General features: G+C 48.5%; 1 protein-coding gene across 1 annotated transcript in view; it reads right to left on the bottom strand.

The window, feature by feature from the left end:
• Positions 1–12,283, bottom strand: part of DGKG (diacylglycerol kinase gamma) — a 285,515-nt gene extending 273,232 nt beyond the window's left edge. The window contains exon 1 of the mRNA XM_045296401.1: positions 12,212–12,283. The gene's annotated coding sequence lies outside the window, so the exon portion shown is untranslated. The remainder of the gene's footprint in view (positions 1–12,211) is intronic.
• Positions 12,284–12,837: the final 554 nt, after the last annotated feature.

The raw sequence follows: 12,837 nt of genomic DNA, 5'->3' as shown, positions 1-12,837 counted from the left end.
CCCATATCCCCCCAGAACCGTCCATCTGTTGTGTTCTCCTCCAGACTGTTTATCCTGCCTATCTTATCTAGATAGACCTGCAGAGATAATAATATGCACAAAAAACAAGACAGAGCAAAACAAAGCAACAAAAGAAAACAAAGCAACAACAACAAACCAACAACAAAAAGCCTGTAAATAGTTCAAGGTCTGTTTGCTGACCTTTAGGAGTGTTTCCCAGTCGAGTCTGATGGCGTGCCAAGCCCTGGCCCCAATGTCTATTTGTGGTATTCCCTGAGGACTTCACTGCTCTGTTCCCCTTGCTGTTCTGTTGCACGCCCTCAGTGTTTCACCTCAGTGTGGTGGGGTCAGATTGAGTGCAAATCCCATACTATGTCTCCAGTGTTGTCCCCCGTAGTGCTATGGGTCAGTGAGGAACGTTGTGTTTCATAGTGAGGCTGGCCCTATGGGCCTCTCTGCTCTGAGCAGGAATATCATCCTCAGGGTTTGGTGGGCCAGGATGTATTCCACTCTCATCGCCTGCCCCTTCATTTGCTCCGGTGTGCTCTGATCAGATATGTCCCTCTCCCTGAGCTGTAGCTTCAGTGCTGTCCTCTGAAGTGAATTCTTCTGTGGGGAGGGAGGCTGTCCACTTAGTTGGGAATGGGGCTGGCCCCTCAGACCTCTGTACTGATTCCCTGCTTCATGCCCGTATGTTGCATTCACATCTTGGAGCCCTGGGTTGACCAGAATATTTTGGGTAATTTTTTTTCTTTCTTTCCACAAGGCATTCTAATGGTCTACTTGCTAGGTACATTCTTGGCTGATAATATTTTTCCTTTTTCCTCACATACTGCTGAATACAGAATTCTGGATCCTAATCTTAATGCCTAAAATAGTTATAGCCACATTTCAACAACTTTCTGACAGTGTTACAGAAATCTGACACATGCTTATTTTTTTTCCTTTGGAAATACTATACTTTTTTTCTAATTGCATTGTAGGTTTTTAGTTATTTTAATTAAGAACTTTCATCAGAATTTTCTCTGGTATACGATCAACCATTTTGAAGTCAGGAAAATATTTTTACATAAAAAAAATGTTTAACCTATCTTCCATTTTCTACTATAATTTCTTATACATTCTTTACATATTTAGAGTTTCACTCCGTTTTATTTTCTTACATGTTTTCTACTATTCTCTGAGAACTTAAACCCATCTTCAGCTTTCTGCATGGCTTCCAGTGCTCATGTTCCTTATTTGCCGTGTGGAAACAGGTGAAGTTTCCTGGTCACGGTTGCTCACTTTGGATCATTCTGCTATAGCTCCTTAAAGCTCCGTACAAGTAACTTAGGGATGGCAAGACATTTTCTCATCTTTTCCTCAAAGGCTTTTATTTTAAAGGGAAACTTTGGCTTAGTATCTTTAGCTGTCTCCCTTCGTTGGAACTGGTCAACATGGTTTTCATAAGCTGCTACCATATGTTGACTGAAAGTGAACCCTACAACCCTCTGCCAAGTGGGCTGGCAGGAGGCACAGCTAGGAGGTGCTGAAATGATTGAGCAGTGTTTCCCAGAACTTAGCTGACACCCCTGTGCTGGTGGAATTCTCCTTCGAATCCATCTGTCAGTCTCCAAGCCAGCTCCCCCCTCCACTCTGATGATCTATGGGTTGGTTGGCCTTTCCATCAGGTCCTTCATGTTGAACCTGTTTATTACGGAATGCTGCCAGAGTTTCTGAAATGCGGATGGCATTGGTACCCATCTCTGGTTGTCAGTCTATCCTAAATACCACCCCCGCGACCCCCAAACAAAACAAAAAACACCTATGTATTAATTTGGTTATTTCTATAAAGATTAAGGGGGGAGTGGGCATGAGTGAAATAGGCAGGCTGACCTTCTCATGTTTAAGGCAGCATTTCTCAAGTGTAACATGCCAGCCTCAGAACCACCCTGGTGCTGTTAGTCAGCTCTGACCCATAGCCACCCTCTGCACAACAGAAGGAAACCCTGCCTGGCGCTGCACCATCCTCACAATTGTTCCCGTGCCCGAGACCACTGATGCGGCCACTGTGTCCATCCAGCTCCTCGAGGGCCTTCCTCTTCTTTTGCCACCTCTCCGTTTTCCAAAACAGGATGTCCTTCCTCAGGGACTGGTCTCTCCTGACAGTATGTCCACATATGCAAGAGGAAGTCTTACCGTCCTTCCCTCTAAGGAGCACTCTGACCTTACCTCTTTCAATACAGATTGGATTGTCCTCTTAGCAGACCATGGTACCTTGAATAGTCTTCTCCAGCACCACAATTCAAATTCATCGAATCCTCTATGGTCTTCCTTATTCAATATCCGACTTTCAAATGCATATAATGCGATAGAGAATACCATGCATTGGGTCAGGCGCACCTTAGTCCTCAGAATAACATCCTTGCTCTTCAATCCTCTAAAGAGGTCTTGTGCAGCGGATCTAACTAATGCAGTATGTCTTTTTACATCACAGCAACATATGTCAAACCACAGTATGACAAACTGACACGCAAGTAGTGACAGACTCAGCTGGGTGGTGGTTGAAAAGACTGGTTTGGGGACCCAATTCACACCTTGGAAACAGAATCTCTGGGGCAAAAGCCTGAGAGTACGTGTTTGTCTGTCTGTTTTTAAAAATAAGCAGACCTCTAAGCAATTTTAATGCAAATGCAAATGTGAGACCCTCTGGGTGGACCCTGAGAAGAGAAAGCAACAGTCATTTGGAGAAAACCACGGTCCAAGAAGAAGCCATCACGAACAACAGGTCAGCTGACAGGGAACACACAGAAGGCGGGCAGGGAGTGGCTCTAAGGGCAGGCTATGTGACAAAGCTTCCTGTGAGTCTTGCCGGAATGAAGAATTCCAGGGCAGGGAGAACATGTAAGATTCTGGCTGGATTTCAGTGTTCACTTGAAGGTGTCACACCCCTTAAAATATTTGTTAGTTTTTGACATAGAAATTGTCATGCATTCATATGAGATTTCCCAGAGTGTTTAAGGATTCTTAACGACTGAACAGTGATGTCATCTGGGGGGTTTGGAAAATCAAAAAACCCCAGGCCAATCATATTAGCATCTCTGAGTGGTAAACCCAATGGTACATAATATATAAAATATATATAATATATATATTCACCTCCCAAGTGATTTTAATGTTTAACCAGAATCATAAACACGGTCCTTCTCACTAGCCTAGTGATATTAGACATTAGAAGTGGACATTAAACTGGTTGAGTTAGCAAATGGCTTTGAGCACAGCTAGGCTGTCAAGCCCAGACTCAATGTTGTGACAGAGTTGCTTTTCTTTACTAAGTAGCCATGAGTCTCATTGTCATGATCTCTGAGATATTGGCAGTATTTATCAGGACACATGAAACTTGTTTCTCCCATGAGCTCATCAGCTTTCATGGCTTCCTCTAACTTCCTGATCTAATCTGGGTCTGTAGCCACGGAGCTCAACTATCCAGTCACATCTCCATCTGGATTTCTCATAGACACCTCAGATTTAACATGACCCAAACTGAACTCACACTCTAACTCCACTCACGCACCTATTCCTTGATTTTCTCAGCTAGTGGACCCACTAGCCACCTGAGCATGTATTGGAGCAGCCTGGGTTGGAGCAGCCTGGGTTGGAGCAGCACGTATTGGAGCAGCCTGGAGTTATCCTGGGTTTCCCTGCTTGCCTTCATCACCACCACCTCCACCTCCACTTCCACCTCTACCACCAGCACCTCCCCCTCCACCACCACCACCACCACCACCACCAAGCAGCACTAGCAGCAGCAGCAGTTGCAGTGTTCCCAAGTAGAATAGTGCTCCATTGGGTTTTCAATGGCTAATTTTCCGGAAACCAATAAACAAGACTTTCTTCATACTGCCTCTGGGTGGACCTGAACGTCCAACCTCCTGGTTAACAACCTAGTGTTAACCATTTACACCACCCAGAGACTCGGAACCCATCCCATATTGGTTCAGGTCTAAGTTCTTTCCTGAGCCTGCCCTTGGTCAAGTTGAACCACCATTGGTTCAGGCCCTCCTGCTCCTTGAACTCTCACAAAGCCTCTCAATGGGGCAGCCCTAATTCGTCTTCTTCCCGTCCATCTTCACACTGTGGCGAGAGGATACCTCTCATCTAAAAATTGACCATGCCAGTGCCCCACTTGAAATTTCTCAGTGCCCTATTCCCCACTGTCTATCAGAAAAAAGGTCCAGTTTGTCATTCATCAGGCAAGACCCTCCAGGGCCCCGCTCCTGTCCACATCTGTGGGCCCGTCCACCATCACTTCTCAGCTCATTTGTCACTAGCAACGCAGGACCTTCAGCTACACCAAGCTGGGCCTTGCCTGAGTCTCTGCTCATACTCTCTCCTTTCCATAGAAAGTTTCCCCCACATCACCCCTTCACTTCATTTGTACTCACCCCTTAAATTTCAGCTTCAATTCAGCGACTCTGGCGAGTACTACCTAATCTCCCTGGTCCACTCTTTTCCTTTGCGGGTTAGGCAGCCCTCCTCGTCCTCCCATCTTAAGATAATGGGACATTGCATTTGTCTCGCCTGGTTCCCCTGAGTTACACCCAGTGCCTGGAAACCCAGTCGGTCCTCCCCAGAAGTCAGCATTGCCTGGTGTAGGTGCTCAAATATTTACATTAATGGTGGTCAAAGTGAGTCTCCTCAGGAGTCCATTTGCCGTGATTTGCATGGTTCGAGATTAGGAACAGTGTGGGCTTTTGAGCAGGGTGAGCCTTTCCCCAGCTGTAGGACCATACGGTTACTGGCTTCCTAATAGTTGGGAAAGAAACATTGGGATTACCTAAAGCCTACTGGCATCCCAGCATAAGAAAGGAGACTGACTTCCCAACGCAATGATGCTGGGGGTCAGGCTCTAGGGTCCATGGACATCCTAGGGGATGAGACCCGAGGATGAGAGTGTGGGGGTTTGAATGAAGAGTCCCCATGTTGTGTGACTCTCAAGGGCTCTGGATGGATTCTCTGACGCCCTGGGAGGCTGAGAGCTCTTCCTCTAAGGCACTGACTAGAGCTGAATAGCAAGGTCACCGAGGCAGCTGGTAGAGTTCTGTGGACTGCTCTTTGGGGCCGAGGGTTGGACAATGAGGCAAAGAACGAAAACATTTGGGCCCAAACATCTCAAGCATAAGGATCAATGTGGTTTCCCTGATCTCTGGCTAACTGGATTTTTTACATCAAGTTAGTCATCAGGAAAGCGAGGTTCCTATGTAGATGATGGTGTTTATGCCTTGAGGAGAGTCCACACCTATGCAGACCACGTAGGAAGGAGGACTGTGTCCAGCTGGTTAGCTGGGCAGGCAGGTGTGGGGTTGATCAGCCACCATGTGGTTTGGAATTTCTCTCTTTATTCCCTTTTCTTGCTGCAATACACTCAGCTAGCTCTCACAATGTCCACCTTTGTGAAATTACACCAGTGGAACAGGGCTGGGGGCAGGCATGCTCCCCACCTGGCCCAGCCCACCCATGGTTGCACTCAGGGAGATACAGGAAGTGGAAGGCATGGGACTTGCTAAGTGTGACCCATGGGAAGGATGGTTAGTAATGCTGCCATTCTTATTATTTTTCTAAAAAGCACTTTTTCTTACCTGAATCTCTTTTCTTTGTGGCATTTTCCTGCTTGGAAGTCATCTGCCTCCATCTCCTATTTGGGAAAAGAGTCCTGCTGTTCCCCCAACCCCCTTTTCAATGAGGATCCTGCAGAAAAAGAGTCCTGACTTCACTGAGGCCTCAATGGCTTGAGAGATTAATCCCAAGAGGAAATGTGGACTCCGTTTTTTCTTGCAGGGAACCATGCCTTTAACTTCTTTATTGAAGAAGGTGCAATAAAGGGGCTACGCTGGGGGTGCGTGGCGGAGGGGGCTGGGGGAAGGCAGTGGTTGAAGAGTGTCCTGTCTTGGTGGAATGATGTCAGGCAGGACATTTCCTCTTTGGGATGAGGGTTCCTCCTTTTTAGCATGAAGGCTTGGGCCGAGGCTCTCTCCTACCCTCTTCTACTCTGACTTTCTACGACCCAGGGAGCGCTGACAGCTCTTCCAAATGACTGAACTAACATCCCACTTGTAATGATGTCACTAGACCACTCTCCTTAACTTCCGCAGAGTCACGGTGTAAGGAAGTTACTGGAGCCAAGCCCCTTATAGAAAATACATTTTATTTTCTTAAAAACAAACAAACAAAACCCCTAAGTAGGAACACTTCTCCACTTAAGGAACTGTGTTAAATAACCCCAGGAAGCTTGCTGGTATGGACTCCGAGGACAGAAGTCGGGACCCTTAGGATCCAACATGGGCTCACTGAATGTCATGTATGTGAGCTTCACCAAATGGCTTCTTCAACACGGTGCCTTGGCAGGCAGGTCTGGGACATAGCAGTGCTAACACATACTTGGACTTATCCAGGTCATTGCTAAGATTCGTCTGATAGTCTTTTGAATAAAACAGAGAAACAAGGACTGGAGGAGGGTATGGTTTAAAAAAATGAACGGACTTCCTAAAAGAGTATTGTTCAATTATTGAATCCGCATCTCTTTAGGAAGTGTATGGAGGCATGCCTCAGAATTCAGTATTGGTCACCGTTTTTAATTAATGACTTAGTTGAAGGTGTCAAATTTGGGGATGAGAGGCAGCTGGGTTGGAAAGGGCAGTAGATTCATGGAATGGTAGATGCATTGCCAGAAATATCTGGACAGGCTGGCAACCCAAGACTGAGCTGAACAAGATAAAAGTAGGAAAAAGTGTAAGGTCTCTGTAGTTTGGGTCCCAAGGATCATCTATATGAGAATAAGAGGGGTGATGCTGACGAAAAGGCAGTTGATTTTCTTTCTATAGTCTAGTTTGCCCAATCGATTTTAAAGGTTTTTTCACAGACGTAGGAAACATGGAAGGAAAGAGGTGAGAATCTCACTCTACCTGGTGCTGGATATGCTTCGTGTGAGGTTTTCCCTTTTATTCATTAAGAATATGTTGTTGTTGTTGTTTTAAACAAGAGAAAATTGGGACCAGACTGATAAAGGCAATGAGGGTCCTGGACCCAATGGCCTTGGAGGGAGGGTGGAGCCACGGAGGGGGCACTGGCCGGGAGCGGGGAGCCAGCTCTGTGAAGATCCTGGGTGAGTCAGTGGTCCTCTCGGGAGGTGCCTCGAACCCCCCGGGGGAGGGGCACACAAGGCAGTGGTGGGTTCGCCTACTTTCCCAGGTTTGGGTTCTCTGTTCAGGCCACCCTGTGGTGGGTTCTTTTCTTCCTGTCTCACCTATCGGAGGACAAAGTCTCTTGTATGGATGCCACTCCCCCTCTCTAACAAAATTTTGCACTCCCGAAGTGCCACTAGCATTTGCAAATTATAAGTATAGCAGTACTTTGATCCTTTGTCAAATGTTTACAATACCCCTTCTCTGACTTACTGAGACCCAAGACTGAAGAGTCATTCCCACCAGCATTACTATACACATTTATTGAGGCAATAAAGCAAAAGGCCCAAGAGAATAGACTTTGAAGTCACACAGAGCTGAGTGTAAAAGTCATTTTCTCCTACTGGCTTTATGACAGCAGGAAAATCACCTAAACTGTCTAAGGCTCCGTTTCCTTGACTGTGGAAAGGGACTAGTGCCAGGCTTCTAGTCATGTGAATATTAAGTGAGGATATATATGGATAAACTATAACAGAATATGGGACACCGACTGGGTGCTCAATAAACACTATCGTGACTTATTATTGCATTGACCACCTCTATTCCTCCTCTTTCTCCATACCCCCTCATCCTTCTATGGGCCAGGCCCTGGGGATATAATGGAAAACAAGTGAGACATATGCTCACCTCCTGCCGGCACCAAGCATATACTCTACACTGGATCTTAGCTAACAGGCCCAGAAGGGTTCAAGTGCGTACCTCACAGCCAACTAAGCCTTCGGCAATGGTGGATGTTCTCTAGCTACATTTTCCACATTTGGAAGTCAGAAGGCCTATGTTGCAATTACTCATTTGAAAAGTGACTCATATCAATTCTTAAATTTATTTCGCTTAAATTGCTTAAGTAAAAATGCAAACAACCACACAATTTAGTGGCTACCATGCTAAATAATGCAACCTCAACTCACTGCCATCAAGTAGATGCTGACTCATGGTGATCCTGCAGGTCGCGGTAGATCTGCCCCTGTGGGTTTCTGAGAATGATACTGTTTATGGGAGTAGAAAACATGTTCTTTCTCCCATGGGGTGGCTGGTGGTTTCAAACTACAAACCTTGTGGATCACAGCCCAATGCATAATCACTATGCCACCAGGGCTCCTTAATGCAACTCTAGAAATCTTTCATTTTATATTCATATTTTTCCCAACAGTTTTATTGGCATATAATTCACATATCATACAATTCAACCATTCAATCACATCAAGAAGAGTTGTACAATCATCACCACAATGAGTCTTAGAACATTTTGTTCGTGCTTGTACTCATTATGAGCTCCCATCATTGTCCTCCTCCCCAACCTCCCCTGCCATACCCCCAAGAAGCCATTAATACATTTACTGTCTCTATATATTTACTAATCCTGGATTTCATATACAGAAAAACATTTAAAAACACAAACAAAAAATTAACAAGAATAACAAAATAAAACAGGTAAAAACCTCAATCAAAAAGAAAGCAGAAAAGATGGAAAAAACGAGAGCAAATGCAAATGGATCATAAGGGAGATCAAATGATAGGGTGGTCAATTTTAACTTCACACGTCTGCAACAATCCACTTGCTGATTTTTCTGCGAGTTAAAGGAGCCTTGGCGCTCTGCTGGGTTGCATGTGGGGCTACTAAGCTCGAAGTTAGCGTCTGGAACCCCTAGCTGCTGCTCAGGAGCAAGATGAGGCTTTCCACTCCTGTACGGAGTTACCGTCTCGGAAACCCACAGGGCAGTCAGTCCTACCCTGTCCTGTAGGTTGCTAGGAGTCAGCGTGGACTCGCTGGGATGAGTCTGGTTTGTTTGAGGCACCTTTCTGGTACATTTCCAGGAGTAGGCCCCCTAGGCAGAATGAAGATGCATGGAAGGGGACTGTCCATCAGCCCCCCCCAGTGTGGTCTCCAGATAATTCCCTTTGTTGTTGATGCATTCAGGTGCTCTGGATACAAGGGAGAATGAGACATGGTGTCTGCCCCCGGGGAACTCCGTTTAGTGGGAGGTACCAGACGGGACTTCCCAGAAGGGAGGCAAGCTGTGCATGGGTGATGAGGGTGCAGAGGTCTCCAACTGACTTGATGAGTCCTGGAAGGGTCCTAGGAAGGACATTTTAAGGTCCCAACTACGTCTTGATCTTATAGTAGGGGCTTAATTGAGATATACTTCATTAATAACAAAAGGTGACATTCCAGATATTCTAAGCCCACTATTGGAAAAGACGACAAGGAAAACATGTGGAAAACTCACAGGCAGGGCAATTTGTTTTCTTCTAAAATTCCCAATTTATATCTTTTTGTGTTGACTAATCAGCTCTCCATGGTCACATTCTCTTCCACCGGACATTTTTGGCTGATGTCGACAGCTGTATTGTTTTAGCAGTAGTCATTAATCTTGAGTGGGGTTTTCTTGGGGGGTGAGGGGAAGGCAGATAAACTCCACTACTTATAAGGTGACATAATCCCCACTATGTTTGGGTTGTGAAATTCTGAGACTTGGTGTAAACAAACAGCTAAACAAACATGGCTGTAAGTGAAGAAGCTATGACCGGTTGGTTAAGCTGCCGAATGGCAACCTGAATCTTACCGCTACAGTGATGCAACCCCAGGAGAGGGGGTTGTTACAGTCTCTGCTGTGGGGAACAGGAATGTCGTGAACATTATATACCTTAGACCACTGTTGGTGTCAAGGTTAACACAAGGCAGTGTCTAGTCAGAGAACGCTACAGCTGACACTTGCTCCATAAAAACAAGTACCACTTTATACTGGATAGTTTCCAGAAGGGCACTTGTGAGTGAAAGGCAGACGAATATGTGTGATTTCTTCTCCCATAGGGCATGGAGGGTGCCCCACATAGTTGTGAGGCCCTTGCATAATGGGGCCCCCAGGGGTCAGCTCATGGAACTTCTGGTGGTGTTGTCCCTGGTGGGTGTAAGTGTGAACTAGTGTAGCCATTTCCCTAAGTGGCTTGTCCTGTGTATCAGGAGCCTTCAAAGAGTTGTGCCCTTTGGCTCAGTGATTCCATTTCTGGGAATCTCTCCAAAGAAAGTAATTGGGAAAGTGTGCCGTAAAGACCTTGCCCAGGGATGTTATTGCAGAGTTGCTAAGGCTGGAAACAACTTAAATAACTAACAGTGCAACGATATGCTGTCATGAAAATGATGCCCACAGAGGACCTTTGCAACAACACTAATTGAGGAGAAAAGCAGAGAAGCCGTGGCCACCAACCTCACTTAGGAGTTAGATGGCCTGGCTTTGAATCCTGGCCCTGTGTTACTTGGATAAAAACAACAACAACAACAACCAAAAAATGCAAACAAAATCTCACTGCCATCGAGTCGACGCCTACTCATAACCAACCCCACAGGGCAGGGCAGAACTGCCTGTGAGCTTCTGGGACTGGGACTATTTACTGGAGTAGAAAGCCCTGTTTTTCTCCCACAGAGCTGCAGGTGTTTCGAGCTACTCAGACACCAGGGCTCTTGTGTGACTTGGGTAAGTCACCTGGACTCCCCTGCAGACCCAGAAACATGCCGTTGATACTCAAACCTGCCTGAGAGGGAATCATGAGGACTGAATGCGATATTGAATACGAACTGTTCACCACCGCACAGCGCACGTGTATCTGGTTCTAAATAAATGGACTCTCTCTATGGGCTGTATGATTTTAAGGCACAAAGAGAGATGAAAAGGAAATGGGCCAACGTGTTAACAGCATAGCATCTGGGGGCCAGGTTTGTTTGGTTCCTTGCAAACGTTTTAACTGGCCACATGTCATGCCATGCACATAAATTACTTTTCTGGTAAGAGAGTATATCATAATGATGTAATGCAATAAGAATCTTTCAACAGAGTTTTACCAACACAAAACAGTAGTTTCCTTCCTTCTTGCCTCTCCCCTCCTAGGGGAGGAACTCAGGCCCACCTGACCGCAGTCTGCCTCCTTCCCCAGGGAGAAGCAGGAGGGGAGAGGGCTGCTACTTCTGGTTTCTTCCCCACAGTGCCCCACACGTGCACAGCCTCTGGAAGTGCTGGGGTTGCCAGCTCTGCAGACACAAGTTGAGGGCTGGACTAGGCGACTGCAGGAGCTCCGCAGCTTCTTCCATCTCTGAGAATCTAGATTCCAAGAAGCTCTGGGGCTTATCATCCACCTCCCCCCACACCTTACCCTGCTGCCATCCCATGCCTTGGCTGAACAGAACTAAATGGGCCGCAAAGCCCGTAAGCGCTGGAATAACCAGAAAGAGTAGCTAAAGAGGTTTAGCTGAGGGGAAACAAGGAAGTTAGCTCAGTTGCAGCCGTTCTATTTAATGAGAATAATTTACATTCTAGCGGAATCGCCGGCAGACACAGCCCTTTTGAACACGACAAACAGCGAAGCACTTTCCCACGGTTGGACACATCCCTAGCATAAGAAGGATCTAAGGTTGCGTGCGTGTGCTAATATGTGCGTTCAAACGTACCCAGACAACAGGGTGGCCCTGTGCTCCTGCAGGTGGTCTCTGCGGGCTGCGTTTTACGGACAGAATCCCAGACACAGACAGACCTCGCCAGTTCCCCCATCCGAATCCAGGGCAGCTTCCAGCCCTGCGTTCTCACAGCCGCCCCGTCACCAGTGACGCCCCGCGGGCGGTCCACACCTCCAGATCCAAGGGAAGTCCGGAAGGAGAAAGAAGGACCGAGCCCTCCTCTCCGGACTGCGAGGTCATTGTATGCTAATAGCCGCCCCCCCCGCCCCCAGGAGATGGAGAGATACCGTCGCTGCGTGGGCCAGCGCGTCCGCTCACTGCTTCGCAGCGCTCCCGCGCGCCTCTGCGGCGCCGCCACCAGCCGCCGCGCGCGGCCGCAGATGCTCCAGCCCGCGGGCGGCTCGGAGGGAGGCCGGGGCGCGCTCGCCACCCGGACTTCCGCAGCAGGCTCCCTCGCATCTGGAAGATCGCTCCGGGCCCCCGCTCCACGCGGGCCTCTCCCACGGGGCTGGGGGCCGGGAGGGAGGCGGAGCTTCCCAATCACCTGTAGAGCTTTCTCGAACTCCCGCGGCCCCTTCCCCCAATTCTAGCCCGCCCGTGGGGAGCGAGCCAATCTCGGAAGTCGCCGGCGGAGGTGGCGGGGTGGAGTTGGCAAAGCCCCACAGGTGACTGTGGCTGCGCGCCCTTGAAGACACACGCACACGCACACGCACGCCCAAATCCTGTGACTCTGACACCAAACCAGTCAGCCTCAGCCCCTCTCCCTGGGGCGCCCCCTGCTCCCCGTTTTACGTTCCAGCAGCGCGGTCGGCTGCCCCGCGTCCCCCCGCGCCTCGGTGGAGCGCGCCAAACTCGCGGTGGCCCGCGGGAGCGTCGGAGGTTCTGGCAGCGAGAAATTCGGCAAAGCGTCCTCCGTGCCCCCTTGCCCTTGTGCGACCTGGGACGCGGCCGGCCCCCGAGGAGCCACGGTAAGAGGCCAGGGAGAGACGGGGGACCCGTGGCGTCGGCTGAGCGCCCGGAGCGGGGTCACCTGGCGGCCGTCCCCGTCGCCCAGCCAGCTCGCGCCCCTCGGGGGCGGCGGCCCTCCTCCTGCAGGGACTTTGCGGCAGGTGACACCTCGGGAGGGACGCCGCGGCCGCGCCGGCAGCCCTTTCCCCGGCCGCTTCTTCC

This window comes from Echinops telfairi, unplaced genomic scaffold (assembly GCF_000313985.2).
Source record: "Echinops telfairi isolate 266 unplaced genomic scaffold, ASM31398v2 ScPeMD7_7407;HRSCAF=8445, whole genome shotgun sequence".
Classification (NCBI taxonomy): domain Eukaryota; kingdom Metazoa; phylum Chordata; class Mammalia; order Afrosoricida; family Tenrecidae; genus Echinops; species Echinops telfairi.
Note: the sequence above shows the minus strand (reverse complement) of the source record. Positions and strands in the feature narration are given on the sequence as shown.